Below are 14,580 nucleotides of genomic sequence, written 5' to 3'. Positions count from 1 at the left end.
AACCATCACCTCTGCGGTCTCGCTGAGTCCCTGACTTGGCACTTGTTGAAGTTTTCCCACTTCATCACTGCTCCTGGCTGACAAGAAGTCTGCTCTGATACTGGCCTCAGCTTACTCACAATGGTTTCCGGTAGCAAGGTGGACGGCTCCTTAGTAGCGACAGCTTTCCTTCTACCTCCGAGGTGGGTAGGGGGTGCAACCAAGAGGCGTTGCTCAGAGGTGGGATGGGGGTGGAACCAAGGGATGTTGCGTAGAGGTGGGTAGGGGGTGGAACCAAGGGATGTTGCTTAGAGGTGGGTAGGGGTTGGAACCAAGGGATGTTGCTTAGAGGTGGGTAGGGGGTGGAACCAAGGGATGTTGCTCAGAGGTGGGTAGGGGGTGGAACCAAGAGATGTTGCTTAGAGGTGGGTAGGGGGTGGAACCAAGGGATGTTGCTTAGAGATGAGTAGAGTGTGGAACCAAGGGATGTTGCTTAGAGGTGGGTAGGGGGTGGAACCAAGGGATGTTGCTCAGAGGTGGACAGGGGGTGGAACCAAGGGGTGTTGCTCAGAGGTAGGTATGGGGTGGAACCAAGGGATGTTGCTTAGAGGTGGGTAGGGGTCAGAACCAAGGGATGTTGCTTAGAGGTGGGTAGGGGGTGGAACCAAGGGATGTTGCTCAGAGGTGGGTAGGGGGTGGAACCAAGAGATGTTGCTTAGAGGTGGGTAGGGGGTGGAACCAAGGGATGTTGCTCAGAGGTGGGTAGGGGGTGGAACCAAGAGATGTTGCTTAGAGGTGGGTAGGGGGTGGAACCAAGGGATGTTGCTTAGAGATGAGTAGAGTGTGGAACTTAGGGATGTTGCTTAGAGGTGGGTAGGGGGTGGAACCAAGGGATGTTGCTCAGAGGTGGGCAGGGGGTGGAACCAAGGGGTGTTGCTCAGAGGTAGGTATGGGGTGGAACCAAGGGATGTTGCTTAGAGGTGGGTAGGGGTCGGAACCAAGGGATGTTGCTCAGAGGTGGGTAGGGGGTGAAACCAAGAGATGTTGCTTAGAGGTGGGTAGGGGGTGGAACCAAGGGATGTTGCTTAGAGATGAGTAGAGTGTAGAACCAAGGGATGTTGCTTAGAGGTGGGTAGGGGGTGGAACCAAGGGATGTTGCTCAGAGATGGGCAGGGGGTGGAACCAAGGGGTGTTGCTCAGAGGTAGGTATGGGGTGGAACCAAGGGATGTTGCTTAGAGGTGGGTAGGGGTCGGAACCAAGGGATGTTGCTTAGAGGTGGGTAGGGGGTGGAACCAAGGGATGTTGCTCAGAGGTGGGTAGGGGGGTGGAACCAAGAGATGTTGCTTAGAGGTGGGTAGGGGGTGGAATCAAGGGATGTTGCTCAGAGGTGGGTAGGGGGTGGAACCAAGAGATGTTGCTTAGAGGTGGGTAGGGGGTGGAACCAAGGGATGTTGCTTAGAGATGAGTAGAGTGTGGAACCAAGGGATGTTGCTTAGAGGTGGGTAGGGGGTGGAACCAAGGGATGTTGCTCAGAGGTGGGCAGGGGGTGGAACCAAGGGGTGTTGCTCAGAGGTAGGTATGGGGTGGAACCAAGGGATGTTGCTTAGAGGTCTGTAGGGGTCGGAACCAAGGGATGTTGCTTAGAGGTGGGTAGGGGGTGGAACCAAGAGATGTTGCTTAGAGGTGGGCAGGGGGTGGAACCAAGGGATGTTGCTTAGAGATGAGTAGAGTGTAGAACCAAGGGATGTTCCTTAGAGGTGGGTAGGGGGTGGAACCAAGGGATGTTGTTTAGAGATGAGTAGAGTGTAGAACCAAGGGATGTTGCTCAGAGGTGGGTAGGGGGTGGAACCAAGGGATGTTGCTTAGAGGTGGGTAGGGGTCGGAACCAAGGGATGTTGCTTAGAGGTGGGTAGGGGGTGGAACCAAGGGATGTTGCTCAGAGGTGGGTAGGGGGTGGAACCAAGGGATGTTGCTTAGAGGTGGGTAGGGGGTGGAACCAAGGGATGTTGCTTAGAGGTGGGTAGGGGGTGGAACCAAGAGATGTTGCTTAGAGGTGGGTAGGGGGTGGAACCAAGGGATGTTGCTTAGAGGTGGGTAGGGGTCGGAACCAAGGGATGTTGCTTAGAGGTGGGTAGGGGGTGGAACCAAGGGATGTTGCTTAGAGGTGGGTAGGGGGTGGAACCAAGGGATGTTGCTCAGAGGTGGGTAGGGGGTGGAACCAAGAGATATGCTTAGAGGTGGGTAGGGGGTGGAACCAAGGGATGTTGCTTAGAGATGAGTAGAGTGTGGAACCAAGGGATGTTGCTTAGAGGTGGATAGGGGGTGGAACCAAGGGATGTTGCTCAGAGGTGGGCAGGGGGTGGAACCAAGGGGTGTTGCTCAGAGGTAGGTATGGGGTGGAACCAAGGGATGTTGCTTAGAGGTGGGTAGGGGTCGGAACCAAGGGATGTTGCTTAGAGGTGGGTAGGGGGTGGAACCAAGGGATGTTGCTCAGAGGTGGGTAGGGGGTGGAACCAAGAGATGTTGCTTAGAGGTGGGTAGGGTGTGGAACCAAGGGATGTTGCTTAGAGATGAGTAGAGTGTGGAACCAAGGGATGTTGCTTAGAGGTGGGTAGGGGGTGGAACCAAGGGATGTTGCTTAGAGGTGGGTAGGGGGTGGAACCAAGGGATGTTGCTCAGAGGTGGGCAGGGGGTGGAACCAAGGGGTGTTGCTCAGAGGTAGGTATGGGGTGGAACCAAGGGATGTTGCTTAGAGGTGGGTAGGGGGTGGAACCAAGGGATGTTGCTCAGAGGTGGGCAGGGGGTGGAACCAAGGGGTGTTGCTCAGAGGTAGGTATGGGGTGGAACCAAGGGATGTTGCTTAGAGGTGGGTAGGGGGTGGAACCAAGGGATGTTGCTTAGAGGTGGGTAGGGGGTGGAACCAAGGGATGTTGCTTAGAGGTGGGTAGGGGCTGAAACCAAGGGATGTTGCTCAGAGGTGGGTAGGGGGTGGAACCAAGGGATGTTGCCCAGAGGTGGGTAGGGGGTGGAACCAAGGGGCTTTGCTCAGAGGTAGGTATGGGTTGGAACCAAGGGGTGTTGCTCAGAGGTGGGTAGAGGTGGGTAGGGGGTGGAACCAAGGGATGTAGCAAGAAGTGAATCCAAAAGGGGTCGTTCCAGCACCTATTCTCTGACAAAAAAAGCTCTGGTAGAAACCCCTCATAATGGGCATATCAGGGGTACTGAGATCCCACCAGTAGAGTCCCAGGGGGACAAAAAAGTCCTGTAGAATTAATACTTTCCAACATCTACCAAGAACTATCAATGTGAGCCGTGCCGCAATGTGAAGATGATTTATGATGTTTAGCTGTAGGGGTCGGCCTTTAGGAAGTCACACAAAGGTAAGGCGCTCCACTCCCATCTCGGTTTCCACAGACTGTACCATCTGGTGCGCAGTTTGTCGCTAACAGTCCATGTTATTCTAACAGGCAGGCCTGGAACCGGGGCAGAAATAACAGTCGGCGCAGACCTGAACTGAGGCGACCACCAACTTGCAGCAGTTCAGTCCGGGGACACGGGCGTATTATCGGATCATTAGCAGCGCTGTTCTGGGTAATAATGGGGAGGATGTTATGATAGGGTGGTGACGGATGGCTCCGATTCCCGGGACACCAAAGTTATTTCTTATTTTGCTATCTGCGGCTGCTTTACAAAAACTGAATGGAGGGAAACATTTTAGGAGAAAGGGGGGGCAGCGGTTTCTCCTTGTTCATTCTATACCCACAATTTATTCCAATGATAACATACAAGAACAAAGGGAATTCTCACCACGTCGTTAAAATAAATGTGCAAAAACGTGTATTTAAAGTGGTTGTAAACCCTTACAAACCACTTTGACCTACAGGTAAGCCTAGATTAAGGCCGCGTACACACGGCGGACTGTTCGCCCAACTTTGTTCGTCAAACAATCCGACAAACAGTCCGCTCAAAATTTGCATGAACGGACTTGACCACACACGATGAACGAACAGTCCGCTGAAAGCGTGCGCGATGACGTGAACGGCACGTACGACGGGACAAGAAAAACGACGTCCTATACACTGCAATGCAACCTTCGCCGTGTAAACCCTTTCTGAGTATGCACGATACTTAGTCCGTCCAACTTGCCTACACACGAGCGGACTGTCCGCTGAAACCAAGTTTGGACGGACAAAACCAAGTTTCAGTGGACTGTCTTACGGAAATTCCGAAAAACTTTGTTCGTCAGACTCTCCGCTGAAACTGTCCGCTGAAGCCCACACACGAGCGGACTGTCCGCTGAAACACTGTTCAGCGGACAAAGTTGGGCGAACAGTCCGCCCGTGTGTACGCGGCCTAAGGCTTACCTGTAGGTCTAAGAAATATCTTCTAAACCTACACGGTTTAGGAGATATTTGGCGAAAGACAGGCACCACTGTCTACGGCGCATGCGCCGTAGACAGCGGCGCGCAGGCGCACTGAGCGCGCCGCTGTCAATGGCGATATGTCACGAGTGGCGGCTCCCGTGCGCATGCGCGGGAGTGACGTCATCGCAGCTTCGTCGAATGACAGCTGCGGAGCAGCGAGACCCACTGAGAAGATGGACGCTCTGGACTACAGGGGACAGCTGTGACTTCGCTGGCTCCTGTGTCAGGTAAGTGACACATAATGGGGTAGTATGCGATGCATAGTAGTCCATTATGCTTTACCTTTGCAGGGAATCAAAGAGGAAGTAAACCCATCAGGGTTTACTTCCTCTTTAAAGTGATTGTAAACAATCACCTTGAAAAACAACCCATTCCGTTTAAAACTGAAATTAAAGACAAAACATTTGTGTATAGATGAAAAAAAAAATCAATTAAAAATCCCCTTTTTTATAAGTGATCACATTCCCTCTGTTCTCAACTGCATAACAGCTGGGGGAGGAAAAGCAACAGCACACTGAGCTTCCCAGTGAACCGCTGTGCACAGGGGGCTTGTCAGGATAAGTCTGATCCTTGGGGATGAGTACACTGAGCTCCCAGCACAGCTAGAGAACTGATCATGGTGTGCTGCTCCTCTTAGTGTGGTCAGTTTTTAATAGGAAAGCAGAGGGACTGGCAGGAAGCTTTCTCATACAAGTACATGGTACAGGAGGCACATATCAAGAATATGAAATGCTGAGGTAACAAACATTTTAAACTGTTATTAGTAACGCATAGGCCACACTTTCCAACATGTCAAGCCTTAGGGCTCATGCACACAGGACATTGTTACAGCTGCTGTTAGGGGCATTTGACGTTTTTGCCTCTACTGCCTCTAAAAGCCTCACCATGTTAGCCTATGTGTCCATGCACACAAACTGTCAGAGGCGTTTGGAGGCATAAGCTTTTAGTGGCGGTAAAAAAAAAAAAAACAGCCAGCCTGTGCTTCCAAAAGCAGTAAAAATGAAAAACGCCAAAAAAACGCATCTAAATGTGGCGTTTAGACGCATTTGACATGCGTGGCATTTTTACATTCTAGAGAATGTTTTCAATAAAAACGCCCAAAAATGCTAATTCGGAAAAACAAGTCAAAACGCGCAAAAACACCAATTTAAAAAATGCGAAAAAACAATAGTTTATGGCGCTGCTCTAACGCTGGTGTTTTTTAAAATGCCTTTTATGCATGAGCCCTAAAAAGTGTGTGTACATTCGAAAGGGCAACAAACTTCAGTACCTGAAATGACTCATAGATTACACTTTAAAAGCCCCTACAGGTCGTCAGTTAGGTTGAAGCATGAAAAATTGCCCTAGAATAATTGTGTGTGCTCACGCCGTCATGCATGTTGACATGTATCAAGCGCAATCATTGTTTTTGTATGTAGCTGCACCTGACGTATGCATATACATATGCATGTGTGTGTGTTTGGGGGTGGGTGGGGCTTTAATTTTTATTTTGCATATCACTTTAAAGGCTTGTACACACGATCGGCCCTAAACTTGTCTTGCATACAAACGGCACACAATTGTCAGCCAACAAACATGAATGTAGTGACGTACTACGTGTTTTTTCAGCTCTTTAGCGCCACCCTTTGGGCTCCTTCTGCTAATTTCATGTTAGTAGAAGTTTGGTGAGTATTGATTCGCGCTTTTCATTTTGTGCTTTTCATTTCGCGCTTTCCAGTTCACTCTTCTTATTTCACGCTTTTCAGTTTGTTAACCAGCCATGTTGCAGAATCGGAGGCGATAACCTGTTATTTATTATTGGCCTTTGAGTTATTGCTTTGACCCAAGTCCAGTCCAGGAGTAGGAGGAGGAGGAGTTCTTGGACCCAAAAATTGGTTGCTTTATTAATCGTGACCAATTATGTCATATGCCTTTGCTGCGGGAGCTCCAGGAGAATAATCCAGATGATTTTCCGAATTATCTCCAGATGACGGACCCCTGCTTTCACCAACTCTTGGCATTGTTGACCCCTTTATTAAGAAGCAGGGCACATGCATGAGGCTTTTATTTTATTTTTTGGTTGAATAATAATGATTTGATTTGTTATATTTTCTATATTTTTGGATGCATAGAATGCACTTTTTGGTTAAGTTCTATTGGCAGATAGCATGTCTAATTTTATTTGTTTACTTTTTTTAATGCAGAATAAAAAAAATTGTGGAGAATAATACTTGGCGACGTGTTTTACTTCAAATGACAGTTTGGGAGTAGGTAGTTACATTTAAAAAATACAATGTAAAATTGACAAGAGACACCAACATAGTTGTATCTTTGATCTTAAAACTACGGGATAATGGTGTTGTGGTAACTTGAGCAAACAAAAATAAAAAAACATAATAATATTACTCTTGATATCAATAGAAAAAAACAAAACCTTTTTTAACTACGTTTGGCAGAACTTCATCAGTATCAGCAGCAAAGCAGCTTCATTATCATCCCATTAAAGAAGAAGAGAAATGTGCCTTCACCTTGTTACTGTGCGCTACCGACAGGCAATCCTAATTCCAGGACTGGCACGTCGCTACCCCGGGGGTATCACAGATCTGCTCTGCCCTGGACCCGGAACCTCATACTATACTCTACATGGGTAATGGTAGCACCCGGGCCAGCTATGATAGGTAACTGCTGTCCTCACAGACTTCCTTTAATTAAATATTGTAAGTAGATCATAGTAGATAGCAATCCGCAACAATCAATAAACTTTCACTATCCCAACTACACTGTTCCACTGCAGGTGCTTCATGATTGGCTGCTGGGCCTGAACACCATTTGCCCTTTATTAAATAATCCCATATGTGTATTGATCATCACAAACCGCAATTTCCCGGCATTGGACAGACAGAAGAACGTGGTCTCTGCATTGATCTGTATTTCCCGCCTGGAGGAAAAAGTCTGCAACCCATCGCTGCAAAGTGCACCCAACCCCCCCCCCCCCCCTCCCCGTCCCTAAAATTTTCCCACAAGGTGGCAGATAATGACCTGAAAATTCTCATGTCACATGTGAAGCGTGAAATGTCAACTGTACATCTCATCTTTCATGCAGGAAAGTAATATCTGTCTCCTATTCTGCTCCTACATGCTGCTTACACCTAAGATAACGACATTCTGAATGGTGCTATTAGTACCCAAGGTCATGTGACCACTCAGATTACTTTGGGTATTAGGAGAAAAAAATAAAATAATATAATATAATATATATATATATATATATATGTATATGTATATATATATATATATATATATATATATATATATGTATATATATATATATATATATATATATATATATATATATATATATATATATATATATATATATATATATATATATATATATGTATATATATATATATATATATATAGATAGATATAGATAGATCTCTCTCTATCTCTATCTATTTATCTATCTTTATATATATATATATATATATATATATATATATATATATATATATATATATATATATATATATATATATGGAGAGAGGAACAAAAAAAATTTTTTTTCAAAATTTCAAGGGGTAGGAATACTTTTCAAGACACTATATAGATCTATCTATCTATCTATCTATATATATATATTTTATACATTATTATTATACACGATTTATATAGCGCCAACAGCTTAAGCAGCTCTTTACAATTTTATATATATATATATATATATATATATATATATATATATATATATATATATAGGTAGATATGTGTCTTGAAAAAGTATTCATACCCCTTGAAATTTTGAAAAAAAACTTCCAATTTTTGTTCAACCACGTGTTTGGACACATTTGTCGAACATTTTAATGTGCACAAAAACGTGCATCTGCTTGCCACATTTGGGGCGCCATTAACAGTGAGAGGCACCACAAGCGTCACACGCGTTTTTTGCAGATTCCCTGAACGTGCGTAGAAATGCATACTTTTTGTGTGCATTCGCACAACGCTCAGAGGTGAATGGGGAATAGGCAGCTGGATCTTGCTACAGTGTGGGTGTGCTGCACAGAATCATGTTTATATATACACTATTAGGTGGTGATTTACGAAAGGCAAATCCACTTTGCACTGAAAGTGCACTTGGAAGTGCAGTTGCTCTAAATCTAAGGGGTAGATCTGAAATGAGGGGAAGCTCTGCTGATTTTATCATCCGATCATGTGCAAGCTAAAATGCTGTTTTTTAGTTTCCTCGCATGTCCCCCTCGGATCTACAGTGACTGCACTTCCAAGTGCACTTGCAGTGCAAAGTGTATTTTTCTTTAGTAAATAACCCCCTATGACACTGCAGTGAGAGGCCAGCCTCCACTGCAGCATTTTTATTAGACAGCTTAGGCCAGTGATGGCGAACCTTGGCACCCCAGATGTTTTGGAACTACATTTCCCATGATGCTCAACTATACTGCAGAGTGCTTGAGCATCATGGGAAATGTAGTTCCAAAACATCTGGGGTGCCAAGGTTTGCCATCACTGGCTTAGGCCAATGGTGCTTTACCATTGGTCCAAGGCTCCAAGCTGTCCATTGAGCTCAGTGCCTCTGACAAGAAGAGGCACTGTGAGCTCATCCTCTCACACAATGTCGCAGTCCTTCTATAAGTTGCTGACTGTTAAAAAAAATAAAATAAATTCCATACTTTGTAGACGCAATAGCGTTTGCACAAACCAATCAATATACACTTATTGGAATTTTTTTTTTTTTTTTTTTACCAAAAACATGTAGCAGAATACATATTGCCCCAAATTGAAGAAGAAATTAGATTTTTTTTTTTTATTGGATATGTTTTAGAGCAAAAAAGTTTTTTGTTTTTTTCAAAAGTGTCCGTCTTTTTTGTTTATAGCGCAAAAAAATAAAAACCGCAGAGGTGATCAAATATCACCAAAAGAAAGCTCTATTTGTGGGAAAAAAAGGGCATTTATTTTATTTGGGTACAGAGTCGCATGCCCGCGCAATTGTTAGTTGAAGTAACGCAGTGCCATATCGCAAAAAATGGCCTGGTCATGAAGGGGGGAGGTGATGTGTAGGCAAAGCACATTTTTTACAGCCACAAATGACATCATTGTTCCTCTCTTGCTGTAGACGGTAAAAAGTTACCATCACCAAAAAAAATATATATATATAATAAATAAAGGAAAAAAGCAGGTGGCTCTTTAAATGCCCGGAGTTTAGCAAGCTTGCAGATCAAGGTGGGTTGAAAATGACGCAGTCACCTTGATGATTGCATAATGACACTGACGTGGTCTGCAGTGCCAGCATGCCCAGGCTGGTCGCCCAACGCATGACGCAGCATGGCAAAGCAGTCGCTGCATGACAGCCTTCCCTGCAATGCTGACACCACCATGGCAGGTCCAGGACATCTGAGACCTGCTGCCGAATCTCCCGTCTTCCACCCACAACCTATACCATTCATGATGCAGAACGACAGAGCCTGATTAACCTCCAACCACTGATCCTCGCCGGCCACATCTGCTGCAGATCTGGCACTACAGGGGTTAAACGCAATCCATGTAGAATCTCCCATCCCATTGGCATGTCATATATTGGACATGAAATGCGGCGAGAAGCATCCCCTTAGGTTTTCCCAGCTGTCATGACAGTTAACTAGACTGGAAAAAACTGCCGTTCTTGAAGGTCTTTGCTGCATGCAAGAAAAAAGGTGAAATGATTGCGGAGGAAGCGAGGGATCAGCAATGTGTATGAGGGCACTTACATCTTTGCAGGGCTTCGCTGGGCTGCAGCGGTTTGGATGCAGCTGTCTGCGGTGGGCACGTGTGTGCGGTGGGGCCCTCGGTGCTGCTGATGCTGAGTTCACCTTAGCAACGTCCCTGCAATTCCTCCCCAGCACAGCATCTTCCTGCGCGCTGCACGCGTTCTGCTGCGGGGGGATGTTCAGACCCAGCTAATAGAATTCAGCTGAGGAGATCATACATCTTATATTCATACATACATTCCCTACGCATTCCTTTCCTGGGGCAGAACTGGGATCCCGACAAAGGCAGAATTGTCTTATATTCTTTTATTGGCAGTTGCACTATTTACCCTTCTATAGCTAATTATTCTAAGTGACACGCTCTGCCGTTTAACTCCCTCCCCACCGGGAGAAGTTTCTGCTGTCGTCACCCGAATAATGTTGGTTGGAATGCTTTCGCCTTTTTTTTTTTTATTAGTTTGCTACAATGTGTCTAAACACTTAACTGTCATGTATTCCACCCAACTGTCCTTTTTTTTAGAACAGACCCTGATATGAACCAAACTCCCCCTGTCCAGCCTCCACTAGTGTTCCTCTTTTAGATGGATAGTCTTTGATATGAACCCAGCTCCTTCTGTCCTTCTGTATAGCCTTCACTTTTCTTTCATCTTTTTAAAAGGACAGTTTATGATATGATCCCAGCTCCCTCTGCTCAGCCTCCACTATTGTGTCCCTCTTTCCGAAGGACAGTCCTTCATATGAACCCAGCTCCTACTGTCCAGCCTCCACTATTCTTCATCTTTTAAAAGGACAGTTTCTAATATGAACCTAGCTCTCTCTGTGCAGCCTCCACTATTGTCCCTCTTTTAGAATGACAGCCCTTGATATGAACCCAACTCCCTCTGTCCAACCTCCACTATTGTCCCTCTTTTGGAATGACAGCCCTTGATATGAACCCAACTCCCTCTGTCCAACCTCCACTATTGTCCCTCTTTTAGAATGACAGCCCTTGATATGAACCCAGTTCCCTCTGTCCAACCTCCACTATTGTCCCTCTTTTAGAAGGACAGTCCTTAATATGAACCCAACTCCCTCTGTCCAACCTCCACTATTGTCCGTCTTTTAGAATGACAGCCCTTGATATTAACCCAACTCCCTCTGTCCAGCCTCCACTATTGTCCCTCTTTTAGAAGGACAGTCCTTAATATGAACCCAACTCCTTCTGTCCAACCTCAATTATTGTCCCTCTTTTAGAATGACAGCCCTTGATATGAACCCAACTCCCTCTGTCCAACCTCCACTATTGTCCCTCTTTTAGAATGATAGCCCTTGATATGAACCTAACTCCCTCTGTCCAACCTCCACTATTGTCCCTCTTTTAGAATGACAGCCCTTGATATGAACCCAACTCCCTCTGTCCAACCTCCACTATTGTCCCTCTTTTAGAAGGACAGTCCTTAATATGAACCCAACTCCTTCTGTCCAACCTCAACTATTGTCCCTCTTTTAGAATGACAGCCCTTGATATGAACCCAACTCCCTCTGTCCAACCTCCACTATTGTCCCTCTTTTAGAATGACAGCCCTTGATATGAACCCAACTCCCTCTGGCCAACCTTCACTATTGTCCCACTTTTAGAATGACAGCCCTTGATATGAACCCAACTCCCTCTGTCCAACCTCCACTATTGTCCCTCTTTTAGAATGATAGCCCTTGATATGAACCCAACTCCCTCTGTCCAACCTCCACTATTGTCTCTCTTTTAGAATGACAGCCCTTGATATGAACCCAGTTCCCTCTGTCCAACCTCCACTATTGTCCCTCTTTTAGAAGGACAGTCCTTAATATGAACCCAACTCCTTCTGTCCAACCTCCACTATTGTCCCTCTTTTAGAATGACAGCCCTTGATATGAACCCAACTCCCTCTGTCCAACCTCCACTATTGTCCCTCTTTTAAAATGACAGCCCTTGATATGAACCCAACTCCCTCTGTCCAACCTCCACTATTGTCCCTCTTTAAGAATGACAGCCCTTGATATGAACCCAGCTCCCTCTGTCCAACCTCTACTATTGTCCCTCTTTTAGAATGGCATCCCTTGATATGAACCCAACTCCTTCTGTCCAACCTCCACTATTGTCCCTCTTTTAGAATGGCATCCCTTGATATGAACCCAGCTCCCTCTGTCCAACCTCTATTGTCCCTCTTTTAGAAAGACAGTTCTTGATATGAACCCAACTCCCTCTGTCCAACCTCCACTATTGTCCCTCTTTTAGAATGACAGCCCTTGATATGAACCCAGCTCCCTCTATTCAGCCTTCAGTATTGTCCCTCTTTTAGAGGGACTATCTCTGATAAAATGTCTCCCTGCAAGATTTCACAGAGGAACCATCCAGCATATCCCCAGATCATTTGATCAATGCCTTTTTGATCCCAAACTGCAAAGCTAAGGATCCAATAATTTTGGTGAGTGGGGACACAAAAGAGGGAGCCGCTTCGCTGATTCAAAAGTTTTGGAGCACCGTTGCACTTTTCACTGAAGCACCTGAGCACTTTTACATTTTATGTTTTTGTTTTCTCTTAACATTGGTACATTGGGCACTGTGTATTAGGATGTATATTGCTTGATATAGGCTGCTAGCGCTGTTTTATATATTTTCCAATGAACCCAACTCCCTCTGCGCAGCCTTCACTTTTTTTTTTCTCTTTTAGAAGGATTGTCCCTGGTATGAGCCCAACTCTGTATTTCTAGCCTCCACTATTTTCCCCCTTTAGGAAAGACAGTACCTAATATGAATTAAATTTCCTTTGTCCATCCTTCACTATTCTTTCTCTTTTAGAATGACCACCCTTGGTATGAGCCCAACTCTCTCTTTCTAGCCTCCCCTATTGTTCCTCCTTAAGAAGGACAGTATCCAACCTCTACTATTCCTCATCTTTTAAAAAGACAGTTTCTGATACAAACCCAGCTCCCTCTGTTCACCCTCAACCATTGGCCCTCTTTTAGTATGATAGTCCCTGATGTGAGGCCAACTCTCTCTGGCTAGTCTCAAATGATTGCCTCTCTTATAGAAGGATAATCCCTAATATAAGCCCAACTCTTTTTTAGCCTCCACTATTCTCTTTCTTTTAGAAAGACCATTCCTGATATGAATCAAGATCCTTCTATCTAGTCTTCACTATTCTCCTTCTTTTAGAAGAACCATCCTCACTTTTTTATCCTTGTTTAAGGACAGTCTTGATATGAACCCATCTCCCTCTGTCTAGCCTACACTATTGTCACTCTTTTTGAAGGATAGTCTCTGATGTGAACCCAACTCTCTGTGTCTATCCTCCACTATTCTCTAGTTTTTAGAAGGACTATCCCTGATATGAGCCAGACTTCCTCTACTTAGTCTCCAATATTCTCTTTCTTTTAGAAGGACTGTCTTTACTTTTTTGCCCTTCTTTTAGGACAGTCCTTGATATGCACCATCTCCCTCTGTCTAGTCTACAATATTGTCGCTCTTTTGGAAGGACAGTCCCTCATATAAACCCAACTCCCTCCGTCCAGCCTCCACAATTTTTTCACATTTAGATGCACCATCTCTGATATGAACCAAGCTTCCTCTGTACAGCCTGCACTACTGTTCCTTTTTTAGAATGAAAGTCTCTAAGATGAGCCCAACTCTCTCTGTCTAGCCTTAACAATGGCCACTCTTATAGAAGAACAGTCCCCAATTTGAAGCCAACTGTCTTTGTGCAGCCTCCACTATTCCTTCTTTTTTACAAGGATCATCCTTGGTATGAGCCTAACTCTCTCTTTCTAGCCTACACTAATGTCCCCCTTTAAGAAGTATAGTCCCTAATATGACCACAATTCCTTCTGTCCAGCCTCCACTATTCTCTATCTTTTAGAAGGACAGTCCCTTATATGAACCCAACTCTTTTTGTCCATCCTCCACTATTTTTTCTCTTTTACAAGGATCTTCCTTGGTATGAGCTCAACTCTCTCTTTCTAGCCTCCCCTATTGTCCGTCTTTAAGAAGGACAGTCCATAATATGAACCCAGCTCCTTCTGTCCAGCCTCCACTATTCCTCCTCTTTTAAAAGGCCAGTTTCTGATATGAACCCAGCTCACTCTGTTCAGGCTCCACTATTGTCCCTCTTTTAGAAAGATAGTGCTGGATATGAACCCAATTCCTGCTGTCTAGCCTTCACTATTGTCCTCATTTAGAAGAACAGGCCTGATATGAGTTCAACTTTCTCTGTTCAGCCTCCACTATTCTCCATCTTTTAGGAGGACAGTCCTGATATGAACCATCTCCCCCTGTCTACCCATTAGGTAGGTATCAGTTAATGTATTATAATATAGTACACAGACTAAGAGGACGATTATTATGACACATGATCAAGAAATGGGCAATAGTACAAAACATGGACAACAAGTGGGCATGCAACAAACATGCTAAGTTTATTAC

At 45.1% G+C, this 14,580-nt stretch overlaps 1 protein-coding gene across 3 annotated transcripts in view; it reads right to left on the bottom strand.

Annotated features, from left to right (window-relative positions):
• Nucleotides 1-14,580, bottom strand: part of PRRT3 (proline rich transmembrane protein 3) — a 113,288-nt gene that overhangs the window by 74,548 nt on the left and 24,160 nt on the right. The window contains exon 1 of one of the 3 annotated variants that reach the window (XM_077451772.1): nucleotides 10,143-10,575. The exons of the other annotated variants lie outside the window; for them this stretch is intronic. The gene's annotated coding sequence lies outside the window, so the exon portion shown is untranslated. Of the gene's footprint in view, nucleotides 1-10,142; nucleotides 10,576-14,580 lie in introns of those variants that run through there. 3 annotated transcript variants of the gene reach the window in all.

The sequence above is a fragment of the Lithobates pipiens genome, unplaced genomic scaffold (assembly GCF_037356315.1).
Source record: "Lithobates pipiens isolate NorthernLeopardFrog02 unplaced genomic scaffold, aLitPip1_a1.2 Scaffold_23, whole genome shotgun sequence".
Lineage (NCBI taxonomy): Eukaryota > Metazoa > Chordata > Amphibia > Anura > Ranidae > Lithobates > Lithobates pipiens.
The sequence above is the reverse complement of the archived record's forward strand: the minus strand, read 5'-3'. Positions and strand labels throughout refer to the sequence as shown.